Below are 14715 nucleotides of genomic sequence, written 5' to 3'. Positions count from 1 at the left end.
AGCATAAAAGAGTGACATTGACCTTTATGGGAAGTATTTGAAAAAGGAAAAAGAACAACATACAGTTAGAAAGTCCTACCAAACCAAACATAGTACTTCTAGTTACCTTTGGATGATACCAACAAGTTAAAGTGACTTACTTTCTATGAGTGCATTATCCTCAAACTTGTTTTTTCAAAAGTATCCATAGCATATTTCCCCGGAGAAATTACCAAATAATCTTTAGATTGGACTACCTCAATACCTAAAAAATATAGGAGTTTACTAAGGTCTTTCGTCTGAAATTGATTCGATAGATGTTATTCTCAAAATAATATCTAGCTAGTGATGTTGGTTTGATCACACTCTTGGGGTTGAGAACCTTCCTAGGTTTGAACACAACCTACCAAGATGTACCAATTGTATGCCCTGCAGCATCAACATCTTCATTTGTAACCTCAACGGCAGGCTCTCCGTATCAAATATGACCAAAAGAAACAGTGAAATCAAAACACAATACAACCCTTACCAATATAATATAAAAGAGAAAATGCGAGAAACTGTTCAATATTTGTTATGGATTTGTGCAGTATTTACTACTTGTAACAAAACAATAACTTTGCATTTATTGTAAAAACCAAATGAAAAGAAGCAATAGAAGAACATTACCTGTAATGACCTCAAGACTCATTTTGATCTATTCATGACAAGAGCGTACATACCTTCCTACAAACACTCCGACGAACAAGTTAGTTATCACTTCAAAATAATCCTGGGAAATAAAAAGAGTAACATTTTAGAGTAAACAAAAATACAAAATTATAACAACACTTGATTTTATAAGCATAAAAGAGTGACATTGACCTTTATGGGAAGTCTTTGAAAAAGGAAAAAGAACAACATACAGTTAGAAAGTCCTACCAAACCAAACATAGTATTTCTAGTTACCTTTGGATGATACCAACAAGTTAAAGTGACTTACTTTCTATGAGTGCATTATCTAAAACTTGTTTCTTCAAAAGTATCCATAGCATATTTTCCCGGAGAAATTACCATATTAACTTTAGATTGAATTACCTCAATACCCAAAAAATATAGGAGTTTACCAAGGTCTTTCGTCTGAAATTGATTCGATAGATGTTATTCTCAAAATAATCTTTAGCTAGTGATGTTGGTTTGATCACACTCTTGGGGTTGAGAACCTTCCTAAGTTTGAACACGACCTCCAAAGATGTACCAATTGTATGCCTTGCATCATCAACACCTTCATTTGTAACCTCAACAGCTGACTTTCCCTATCAAATATGACAAAAAGAAACAGTGAAATATAAACACAATACAACCCTTACCAGTATAATATAAAAAAGAAAATGCGAGAAACTGCTCAATATTTGTTAAGGATTTGTGCAGTATTTACTACTTGTAACAAAACAATCACTTTGCATTTATTGTAAAAACCAAATGAAAAGAAGCAATAGAAGAACATTACCTGTAATGACCTCAAGACTCATTTTGATCTATTCATGACAAGAGCGTACATACTTTCCTATAAACACTCCGACGAACAAGTTAGTTATCACTTCAAAATAATCCTGGAAAATAAAAAGAGTAACATTTTGGAGTAAACAAAAATACAAAATTATAACAACACATGATGTTATAAGCATAAAAGAGTGACATTGACCTTTATGGGAAGTATTTGAAAAAGGAAAAAGAACAACATACAGTTAGAAAGTCCTACCAAACCAAACATAGTATTTCTAGTTACCTTTGGATGATACCAACAAGTTAAAGTGACTTACTTTCTATGAGTGCATTATCCTCAAACTTGTTTTTTCAAAAGTATCCATAGCATATTTCCCCGGAGAAATTACCAAATAATCTTTAGATTGGACTACCTCAATACCCAAAAAATATAGGAGTTTACCAACGTCTTTCGTCTGAAATTGATTCGATAGATGTTATTCTCAAAATAATCTCTAGCTAGTGATGTTGGTTTGATCACACTCTTGAGGTTGAGAACCTTCCTAAGTTTGAACACGACCTCCAAAGATGTACCAATTGTATGCCCTGCAGCATCAACATCTTCATTTGTAACCTCAACGGCTGGCTCTCCGTATCAAATATGACCAAAAGAAACAGTGAAATCAAAACACAATACAACCCTTACCAATATAATATAAAAGAGAAAATGCGAGAAACTGCTCAATATTTGTTATGGATTTGTGCAGTATTTACTACTTGTAACAAAACAATAACTTTGCATTTATTGTAAAAACCAAATGAAAAGAAGCAATAGAAGAACATTACCTGTAATGACCTCAAGACTCATTTGATCTATTCATGACAAGAGCGTACATACCTTCCTACAAACACTCCTACGAACAAGTTAGTTATCACTTCAAAATAATCCTGGAAAATAAAAAGAGTAACATTTTAGTGTAAACAAAAGTACAAAATTATAACAACACATGATGTTATAAGCATAAAAGAGTGACATTGACCTTTATGGGAAGTATTTGAAAAAGTATAAAGAACAACATACAGTTAGGAAGTCCTACAAAACCAAACATACTATTTCTAGTTACCTTTGGATGATACCAACAAGTTAAAGTGACTTACTTTCTATGAGTGCATTATCTACAAACTTGTTTTTTCAAAAGTATCCATAGCATATTTCCCCGGAGAAATTACCGAATAATCTTTAGATTGGACTACCTCAATACCCAAAAATATAGGAGTTTACCAAGGTCTTTCGTCTGAAATTGATTCGATAGATGTTATTCTCAAAATAATCTCTAGCTAGTGATGTTGGTTTGATCACACTCTTGGGGTTGAGAAGCTTCCTATGTTTGAACACGACCTCCAAAGATTTACCAATTGTATGCCCTACAACATCAACACTTTCATTTGTAACATCAACGGTTGGCTCTCCCTATCAAATATGACCAAAAGAAACAGTGAAATCAAAACACAATACAACCCTTACCAGTATAATATAAAAAAGAAAATGTGAGGAACTGCTCAATATTTGTTATGGATTTGTGCAGTATTTACTACTTGTAACAAAACAATAACTTTGCATTTATTGTAAAAACCAAATGAAAAGAAGCAATAGAAGAACATTACCTGTAATGACCTCAAGACTCATTTTGATCTATTCATGACAAGAGCGTACATACCTTCCTACAAACACTCCGACGAACAAGTTAGTTATCACTTCAAAATAATCCTGGGAAATCAAAAGATAAATATATTAGAGTAAAAAAAATACAAAATTATAACAACACATGATGTTATAAGCATAAAAGAGTGACATTTGACATTTATGGGAAGTATTTGAAAAAGGAAAAAGAACAACATACAGTTAGAAAGTCCTACCAAACCGAACATACTATTTCTAGTTACCTTTGGATGATACCAACAAGTTAAAGTGACTTACTTTCTATGAGTGCATTATCCTCAAACATGTTTCTTCAAAAGTATCCATAGCATATTTCCCCGGAGAAATTACCATATAATCTTTAGATTGGACTACTTCAATACCCAAAAAATATAGGAGTTTACCAAGGTCTTTCGTCTGAAATTTATTCGATAGATGTTATTCTCAAAATAATCTTTATCTAGTGATGTTGGTTTAATCACACTCTTGGGGTTGAGAACCTTCCTAAGTTTGAACATAACCTCCAAAGATGTACCAATTGTATGCCCTGAAGCATCAACATCTTCATTTATAACCTCAACGGCTGGCTCTCCGTATCAAATATGACCAAAAGAAACAGTGAAATCAAAACACAATACAACCCTTACCAATATAATATAAAAGAGAAAATACGAGAAACTGTTCAATATTTGTTATGGATTTGTGCAGTATTTACTACTTGTAACAAAACAATAACTTTGCATCTATTGTAAAAATCAAATGAAAAGAAGCAATAGAAGAACATTACCTGTAATGACCTCAAGACTCATTTTGATCTATTCATGACAAGAGCGTACATACCTTCCTACAAACACTCCGACGAACAAGTTAGTTATCACTTCAAAATAATCCTGGAAAATAAAAAGAGTAACATTTTAGAGTAAACAAAAATACAAAATTATAACAACACATGATGTTATAAGCATAAAAGAGTGACATTGACCTTTATGGGAAGTATTTGAAAAAGGAAAAAGAACAACATACAGTTAGAAAGTCGTACCAAACCGAACATAGTATTTCTAGTTACCTTTGGATGATACCAACAAGTTAAAGTGACTTACTTTCTATGAGTGCATTATCCTCAAACTTGTTTTTTCAAAAGTATCCATAGCATATTTCCCCGGAGAAATTACCATATAATCTTTAGATTGGACTACTTCAATACCCAAAAAATATAGGAGTTTACCAAGGTCTTTCGTCTGAAATTTATTCGATAGATGTTATTCTCAAAATAATCTTTATCTAGTGATGTTGGTTTAATCACACTCTTGGGGTTGAGAACCTTCCTAAGTTTGAACATAACCTCCAAAGATGTACCAATTGTATGCCCTGCAGCATCAACATCTTCATTTATAACCTCAACGGCTGGCTCTCCGTATCAAATATGACCGAAAGAAACAGTGAAATCAAAACACAATACAACCCTTACCAATATAATATAAAAGAGAAAATACGAGAAACTGTTCAATATTTGTTATGGATTTGTGCAGTATTTAATACTTGTAACAAAACAATAACTTTGCATCTATTGTAAAAATCAAATGAAAAGAAGCAATAGAAGAACATTACCTGTAATGACCTCAAGACTCATTTTGATCTATTCATGACAAGAGCGTACATACCTTCCTACAAACACTCCGACGAACAAGTTAGTTATCACTTCAAAATAATCTTGGAAAATAAAAAGAGTAACATTTTAGAGTAAACAAAAATACAAAATTATAACAACACATGATGTTATAAGCATAAAAGAGTGACATTGACCTTTATGGGAAGTATTTGAAAAAGGAAAAAGAACAACATACAGTTAGAAAGTCGTACCAAACCGAACATAGTATTTCTAGTTACCTTTGGATGATACCAACAAGTTAAAGTGACTTACTTTCTATGAGTGCATTATCCTCAAACTTGTTTTTTCAAAAGTATCCATAGCATATTTCCCCGGAGAAATTACCAAATAATCTTTAGATTGGACTACCTCAATACCCAAAAAATATAGGAGTTTACCAACGTCTTTCGTCTGAAATTGATTCGATAGATGTTATTCTCAAAATAATCTCTAGCTAGTGATGTTGGTTTGATCACACTCTTGAGGTTGAGAACCTTCCTAAGTTTGAACACGACCTCCAAAGATTTACCGATTGTATGCCCTGCAGCATCGACACTTTCATTTGTAACATCAACGGTTGGCTCTCCCTATCAAATATGACCAAAAGAAACAGTGAAATCAAAACACAATACAACCCTTACCAGTATAATATAAAAAAGAAAATGCGAGGAACTGCTCAATATTTGTTATGGATTTGTGCAGTATTTACTACTTGTAACAAAACAATCACTTTGCATTTATTGTAAAAACCAAATGAAAAGAAGCAATAGAAGAACATTACCTGTAATGACCTAAAGAATCATTTTGATCTATTCATGACAAGAGCGTACATACCTTCCTACAAACACTCCGACGAACAAGTTAGTTATCACTTCAAAATAATCCTGGGAAATAAAAAGATAAATATTTTAGAGTAAACAAAAATACAAAATTATAACAACACATTATGTTATAAGCATAAAAGAGTGACATTGACCTTTATGGGAAGTATTTGAAAAAGGAAAAAGAACAACATACAATTAGAAAGTCCTACCAAACCAAACATACTATTTCTAGTTACCTTTGGATGATACCAACAAGTTAAAGTGACTTACTTTCTATGAGTGCATTAACCTCAAACTTGTTTCTTCAAAAGTATCCATAGCAACTTTCCCCGGAGAAATTACCATATAATCTTTAGATTGGACTACTTCAATACCCAAAAAATATAGCAGTTTACCAAGGTCTTTCGTCTGAAATTTATTCAATAGATGTTATTCTCAAAATAATCTTAGCTAGTGATGTTGGTTTGATCACACTCTTGGGGTTGAGAACCTTCCTAAGTTTGAACATAACCTCCAAAGATGTACCAATTGTATGCTCTGCATCATCAACATCTTCATTTGTAACCTCAACGGCTGCTCTCCGTATCAAATATGACCAAAAGAAACAGTGAAATCAAAACATAATACAACCCTTACCAATATAATATAAAAGAGAAAATACGAGAAATTGTTCAATATTTGTTATGGATTTGTGCAGTATTTACTACTTGTAACAAAACAATAACTTTGCATTTATTGTAAAAACCAAATGAAAAGAAGCAATAGAAGAACATTACCTGTAATGACCTCAAGACTCATTTTGATCTATTCATGACAAGAGCGTACATACTTTCCTACAAACACTCCAACGAACAAGTTAGTTATCACTTCAAAATAATCCTGGAAAATAAAAAAAGTAATATTTTAGAGTAAACAAAAATACAAAATTATAACAACACATGATGTTATAAGCATAAAAGAGTGACATTGACCTTTATGGGAAGTATTTGAAAAAGGAAGAAGAACAACATACAGTTAGAAAGTCTTACCAAACCAAACATAGTATTTCTAGTTACCTTTGGATGATACCAACAAGTTAAAGTGACTTACTTTCTATGAGTGCATTATCCTCTAACTTGTTTTTTCAAAAGTATTCATAGCATATTTCCCCGGAGAAATTACCAAATAATCTTTAGATTGAACTACCTCAATATCCAAAAAATATAGGAGTTTACCAAGGTCTTTCGTCTGAAATTGATTCGATAGATGTTATTCTCAAAATTATCTCTAGCTAGTAATGTTGGTTTGATCACACTCTTGGGGTTGAGAACCTTCCAAAATTTGAACACGACTTCCAAAGATGTACCAATTGTATGCCCTGCATCATCAACACCTTCATTTGTAACCTCAACGGCTGGCTCTCCCTATCAAATATGACCAAAAAAAACAGTGAAATCAAAACACAATACAACCCTTACCAGCATAATATAAAAAAGAAAATGCGAGAAACTGCTCAATATTTGTTATGGATTTGTGCAGTATTTACTACTTGTAACAAAACCATCACTTTGCATTTATTGTAAAAACCAAATGAAAAGAAGCAATAGAAGAACATTACCTGTAATGACCTCAAGACTCATTTGATCTATTCATGACAAGAGCGTACATACCTTCCTACAAACACTCCTACGAACAAGTTAGTTATCACTTCAAAATAATCCTGGAAAATAAAAAGAGTAACATTTTAGTGTAAACAAAAGTACAAAATTATAACAACACATGATGTTATAAGCATAAAAGAGTGACATTGACCTTTATGGGAAGTATTTGAAAAAGGAAAAGAACAACATACAGTTAGAAAGTCCTACAAAACCAAACATACTATTTCTAGTTACCTTTGGATGATACCAACAAGTTAAAGTGACTTACTTTCTATGAGTGCATTATCTACAAACTTGTTTTTTCAAAAGTATCCATAGCATATTTCCCCGGAGAAATTACGAATAATCTTTAGATTGGACTACCTCAATACCCAAAAATATAGGAGTTTACCAAGGTCTTTCGTCTGAAATTGATTCGATAGATGTTATTCTCAAAATAATCTCTAGCTAGTGATGTTGGTTTGATCACACTCTTGGGGTTGAGAACCTTCCTATGTTTGAACACGACCTCCAAAGATTACCAATTGTATGCCCTGCAACATCAACACTTCATTTGTAACCTCAACGGTTGGCTCTCCCTATCAAATATGACCAAAAGAAACAGTGAAATCAAAACACAATACAACCCTTACCAGTATAATATAAAAAGAAAATGCGAGGAACTGCTCAATATTTGTTATGGATTTGTGCAGTATTTACTACTTGTAACAAAACAATAACTTTGCATTTATTGTAAAAACCAAATGAAAAGAAGCAATAGAAGAACATTACCTGTAATGACCTCAAGACTCATTTTGATCTATTCATGACAAGAGCGTACATACCTTCCTACAAACACTCCGACGAACAAGTTAGTTATCACTTCAAAATAATCCTGGGAAATAAAAAGATAACTATTTTAGAGTAAACAAAAATACAAAGTTATAACAACACATGATGTTATAAGCATAAAAGAGTGACATTGACCTTTATGAGAAGTCTTTGAAAAAGGAAAAAGAACAACATACAGTTAGAAAGTCCTACCAAACCAAACATAGTAGTTCTAGTTACCTCTGGATGATACCAACAAGTTAAAGTGACTTACTTTCTATGAGTGCATTATCTACAAACTTGTTTCTTCAAAAGTATCCATAGCATATTTCCCGGAGAAATTACCATATCATCTTTAGATTTAATTACCTCAATACCCACAAAATATAGGAGTTTACCAAGGTCTTTCGTCTGAAATTGATTCGATAGATGTTATTCTCAAAATAATCTTTAGCTAGTGATGTTGGTTTGATCACACTCTTGGGGTTGACAACCTTCCTAAATTTGAACACGACCTCCAAAGATGTACCAATTGTATGCCCTACATCATCAACACCTTCATTTGTAACCTCAACGGCAGGCTAACCCTATCAAATATGACCAAAAGAAACAGTGAAATCAAAACACAATACAACCCTTACCAGTATAATATAAAAAAGAAAATGCGAGAAACTGCTCAATATTTGTTATGGATTTTTGTAGTATTTACTACTTGTAACAAAACAATAACTTTGCATTTATTGTAAAAACCAAATGAAAAGAAGCCATAGAAGAACATTACCTGTAATGACCTCAAAACTCATTTTGATCTATTCATGACAAGAGCGTACATACTTTCCTACAAACACTCCAACGAACAAGTTAGTTATCACTTCAAAATAATCCTGGAAAATAAAAAAAGTAATATTTTAGAGTAAACAAAAATACAAAATTATAACAACACATGATGTTATAAGCATAAAAGAGTGACATTGACCTTTATGGGAAGTATTTGAAAAAGGAAGAAGAACAACATACAGTTAGAAAGTCTTACCAAACCAAACATAGTATTTCTAGTTACCTTTGGATGATACCAACAAGTTAAAGTGACTTACTTTCTATGAGTGCATTATCCTCTAACTTGTTTTTTCAAAAGTATTCATAGCATATTTCCCCGGAGAAATTACCAAATAATCTTTAGATTGAACTACCTCAATATCCAAAAAATATAGGAGTTTACCAAGGTCTTTCGTCTGAAATTGATTCGATAGATGTTATTCTCAAAATTATCTCTAGCTAGTAATGTTGGTTTGATCACACTCTTGGGGTTGAGAACCTTCCAAAATTTGAACACGACTTCCAAAGATGTACCAATTGTATGCCCTGCATTATCAACACCTTCATTTGTAACCTCAACGGCTGGCTCTCCCTATCAAATATGACTAAAAGAAACAGTGAAATCAAAACACAATATAACCCTTACCAGCATAATATAAAAAAGAAAATGCGAGAAACTGCTCAATATTTGTTATGGATTTGTGCAGTATTTAGTACTTGTAACAAAACAATCACTTTGCATTTATTGTAAAAACCAAATGAAAAGAAGCAATAGAAGAACATTACCTGTAATGACCTCAAGACTCAATTTGATCTATTCATGACAAGAGCGTACATACCTTCCTACAAACACTCCTACGAACAAGTTAGTTATCACTTCAAAATAATCCTGGAAAATAAAAAGAGTAACATTTTAGTGTAAACAAAAGTACAAAATTATAACAACACATGATGTTATAAGCATAAAAGAGTGACATTGACCTTTATGGGAAGTATTTGAAAAAGTATAAAGAACAACATACAGTTAGGAAGTCCTACAAAACCAAACATACTATTTCTAGTTACCTTTGGATGATACCAACAAGTTAAAGTGACTTACTTTCTATGAGTGCATTATCTACAAACTTGTTTTTTCAAAAGTATCCATAGCATATTTCCCCGGAGAAATTACCGAATAATCTTTAGATTGGACTACCTCAATACCCAATAAATATAGGAGTTTACCAAGGTCTTTCTTCTGAAATTGATTCGATAGATGTTATTCTCAAAATAATCTCTAGCTAGTGATGTTGGTTTGATCACACTCTTGGGGTTGAGAAGCTTCCTATGTTTGAACACGACCTCCAAAGATTTACCAATTGTATGCCCTACAACATCAACACTTTCATTTGTAACATCAACGGTTGGCTCTCCCTATCAAATATGACCAAAAGAAACAGTGAAATCAAAACACAATACAACCCTTACCAGTATAATATAAAAAAGAAAATGTGAGGAACTGCTCAATATTTGTTATGGATTTGTGCAGTATTTATTACTTGTAACAAAACAATCACTTTGAATTTATTGTAAAAACCAAATGAAAAGAAGCAATAGAAGAACATTACGTGTAATGACCTCAAGACGCATTTTGATCTATTCATGACAAGAGCGTACATACCTTCCTACAAACACTCCGACGAACAAGTTAGTTATCACTTCAAAATAATCCTGGGAAATCAAAAGATAAATATATTAGAGTAAAAAAAATACAAAATTATAACAACACATGATGTTATAAGCATAAAAGAGTGACATTTGACATTTATGGGAAGTATTTGAAAAAGGAAAAAGAACAACATACAGTTAGAAAGTCCTACCAAACCGAACATACTATTTCTAGTTACCTTTGGATGATACCAACAAGTTAAAGTGACTTACTTTCTATGAGTGCATTATCCTCAAACATGTTTCTTCAAAAGTATCCATAGCATATTTCCCCGGAGAAATTACCATATAATCTTTAGATTGGACTACTTCAATACCCAAAAAATATAGGAGTTTACCAAGGTCTTTCGTCTGAAATTTATTCGATAGATGTTATTCTCAAAATAATCTTTATCTAGTGATGTTGGTTTAATCACACTTTTGGGGTTGAGAGCCTTCCTAAGTTTGAACATAACCTCCAAAGATGTACCAATTGTATGCCCTGAAGCATCAACATCTTCATTTATAACCTCAACGGCTGGCTCTCCGTATCAAATATGACCAAAAGAAACAGTGAAATCAAAACACAATACAACCCTTACCAATATAATATAAAAGAGAAAATACGAGAAACTGTTCAATATTTGTTATGGATTTGTGCAGTATTTACTACTTGTAACAAAACAATAACTTTGCATCTATTGTAAAAATCAAATGAAAAGAAGCAATAGAAGAACATTACCTGTAATGACCTCAAGACTCATTTTGATCTATTCATGACAAGAGCGTACATACCTTCCTACAAACACTCCGACGAACAAGTTAGTTATCACTTCAAAATAATCCTGGAAAATAAAAAGAGTAACATTTTAGAGTAAACAAAAATATAAAATTATAACAACACATGATGTTATAAGCATAAGAGAGTGACATTGACCTTTATGGGAAGTATTTGAAAAAGGAAAAAGAACAACATACAGTTAGAAAGTCGTACCAAACCGAACATAGTATTTCTAGTTACCTTTGGATGATACCAACAAGTTAAAGTGACTTACTTTCTATGAGTGCATTATCCTCAAACTTGTTTTTTCAAAAGTATCCATAGCATATTTCCCCGGAGAAATTACCATATAATCTTTAGATTGGACTACTTCAATACCCAAAAAATATAGGAGTTTACCAAGGTCTTTCGTCTGAAATTTATTCGATAGATGTTATTCTCAAAATAATCTTTATCTAGTGATGTTGGTTTGATCACACTCTTGGGGTTGAGAACCTTCCTAAGTTTGAACATAACCTCCAAAGATGTACCAATTGTATGCCCTGCAGCATCAACATCTTCATTTGTAACCTCAACGGCTGGCTCTCCGTATCAAATATGACCGAAAGAAACAGTGAAATCAAAACACAATACAACCCTTACCAATATAATATAAAAGAGAAAATGCGAGAAATTGCTCAATATTTGTTATGGATTTGTGCAGTATTTACTACTTGTAACAAAACAATAACTTTGCATTTATTGTAAAAACCAAATGAAAAGAAGCAATAGAAGAACATTACCTGTAATGACCTCAAGACTCATTTTGATCTATTCATGACAAGAGCGTACATACCTTCCTACAAACACTCCGACGAACAAGTTAGTTATCACTTCAAAATAATCTTGGAAAATAAAAAGAGTAACATTTTAGAGTAAACAAAAATACAAAATTATAACAACACATGATGTTATAAGCATAAAAGAGTGACATTGACCTTTATGGGAAGTATTTGAAAAAGGAAAAAGAACAACATACAGTTAGAAAGTCCTACCAAACCAAACATACTATTTCTAGTTACCTTTGGATGATACCAACAAGTTAAAGTGACTTACTTTCTATGAGTGCATTATCCTCAAACTTGTTTTTTCAAAAGTATCCATAGCATATTTCCCCGGAGAAATTACCATAATCTTTAGATTGGACTACCTCAATACCCAAAAAATATAGGAGTTTACCAACGTCTTCCGTCTGAAATTGATTCGATAGATGTTATTCTCAAAATAATCTCTAGCTAGTGATGTTGGTTTGATCACACTCTTGAGGTTGAGAACCTTCCTAAGTTTGAACACGACCTCCAAAGATTTACCAATTGTATGCCCTGCAGCATCAACACTTTCATTTGTAACATCAACGGTTGGCTCTCCCTATCAAATATGACCAAAAGAAACAGTGAAATCAAAACACAATACAACCCTTACCAGTATAATATAAAAAAGAAAATGCGAGGAACTGCTCAATATTTGTTATGGATTTGTGCAGTATTTACTACTTGTAACAAAACAATCACTTTGCATTTATTGTAAAAACCAAATGAAAAGAAGCAATAGAAGAACATTACCTGTAATGACCTCAAGACTCATTTTGATCTATTCATGACAAGAGCGTACATACCTTCCTACAAACACTCCGACGAACAAGTTAGTTATCACTTCAAAATAATCCTGGGAAATAAAAAGATAAATATTTTAGAGTAAACAAAAATACAAAATTATAACAACACATTATGTTATAAGCATAAAAGAGTGACATTGACCTTTATGGGAAGTATTTGAAAAAGGAAAAAGAACAACATACAATTAGAAAGTCCTACCAAACCAAACATACTATTTCTAGTTACCTTTGGATGATACCAACAAGTTAAAGTGACTTACTTTCTATGAGTGCATTAACCTCAAACTTGTTTCTTCAAAAGTATCCATAGCAACTTTCCCCGGAGAAATTACCATATAATCTTTAGATTGGACTACTTCAATACCCAAAAAATATAGCAGTTTACCAAGGTCTTTCGTCTGAAATTTATTCAATAGATGTTATTCTCAAAATAATCTCTAGCTAGTGATGTTGGTTTGACCACACTCTTGGGGTTGAGAACCTTCCTAAGTTTGAACATAACCTCCAAAGATGTACCAATTGTATGCTCTGCATCATCAACGTCTTCATTTGTAACCTCAACGGCTGCCTCTCCGTATCAAAAATGACCAAAAGAAACAGTGAAATCAAAACATAATACAACCCTTACCAATATAATATAAAAGAGAAAATACGAGAAATTGTTCAATATTTGTTATGGATTTGTGCAGTATTTACTACTTGTAACAAAACAATAACTTTGCATTTATTGTAAAAACCAAATGAAAAGAAGCAATAGAAGAACATTACCTGTAATGACCTCAAGACTCATTTTGATCTAATCAAGACAAGAGCGTACATACCTTCCTACAAACACTCCGACGAACAAGTTAGTTATCACTTCAAAATAATCCTGGGAAATAAAAAGATAACTATTTTAGAGTAAACAAAAATACAAAGTTATAACAACACATGATGTTATAAGCATAAAAGAGTGACATTGACCTTTATGAGAAGTCTTTGAAAAAGGAAAAAGAACAACATACAGTTAGAAAGTCCTACCAAACCAAACATAGTAGTTCTAGTTACCTCTGGATGATACCAACAAGTTAAAGTGACTTACTTTCTATGAGTGCATCATCTACAAATTTGTTTCTTCAAAAGTATCCATAGCATATTTTCCCGGAGAAATTACCATATCATCTTTAGATTTAATTACCTCAATACCCACAAAATATAGGAGTTTACCAAGGTCTTTCGTCTGAAATTGATTCGATAGATGTTATTCTCAAAATAATCTTTAGCTAGTGATGTTGGTTTGATCACACTCTTGGGGTTGACAACCTTCCTAAATTTGAACACGACCTCCAAAGATGTACCTATTGTATGCTCTACATCATCAACACCTTCATTTGTAACCTCAACGGCAGGCTAACCCTATCAAATATGACCAAAAGAAACAGTGAAATCAAAACACAATACAACCCTTACCAGTATAATATAAAAAAGAAAATGCGAGAAACTGCTCAATATTTGTTATGGATTTTTGTAGTATTTACTACTTGTAACAAAACAATAACTTTGCATTTATTGTAAAAACCAAATGAAAAGAAGCCATAGAAGAACATTACCTGTAATGACCTCAAAACTCATTTTGATCTATTCATGACAAGAGCGTACATACTTTCCTACAAACACTCCAACGAACAAGTTAGTTATCACTTCAAAATAATCCTGGAAAATAAAAAAAGTAATA

The 14715-nt window shown here is 32.3% G+C and overlaps 1 long non-coding RNA gene across 2 annotated transcripts in view; it reads right to left on the bottom strand.

Annotated features, from left to right (window-relative positions):
* Positions 1 to 12467, bottom strand: part of LOC127112600 (uncharacterized) — a 75914-nt gene extending 63447 nt beyond the window's left edge. The window contains exon 1 of one of the 2 annotated variants that reach the window (XR_007798823.1): positions 12183 to 12467. This is a non-coding gene — a long non-coding RNA (uncharacterized LOC127112600). Of the gene's footprint in view, positions 1 to 4803; positions 4956 to 12182 lie in introns of those variants that run through there. The other variant, XR_007798822.1, reaches the window with a different exon arrangement.
* Between the last annotated feature and the right edge of the window lie 2248 nt (positions 12468 to 14715).

The sequence above is a fragment of the Lathyrus oleraceus genome, unplaced genomic scaffold (genome assembly GCF_024323335.1).
Source record: "Lathyrus oleraceus cultivar Zhongwan6 unplaced genomic scaffold, CAAS_Psat_ZW6_1.0 chrUn0167, whole genome shotgun sequence".
Taxonomy (NCBI): Eukaryota; Viridiplantae; Streptophyta; class Magnoliopsida; order Fabales; family Fabaceae; genus Lathyrus; species Lathyrus oleraceus.
Note: the sequence above shows the minus strand (reverse complement) of the source record. Positions and strands in the feature narration are given on the sequence as shown.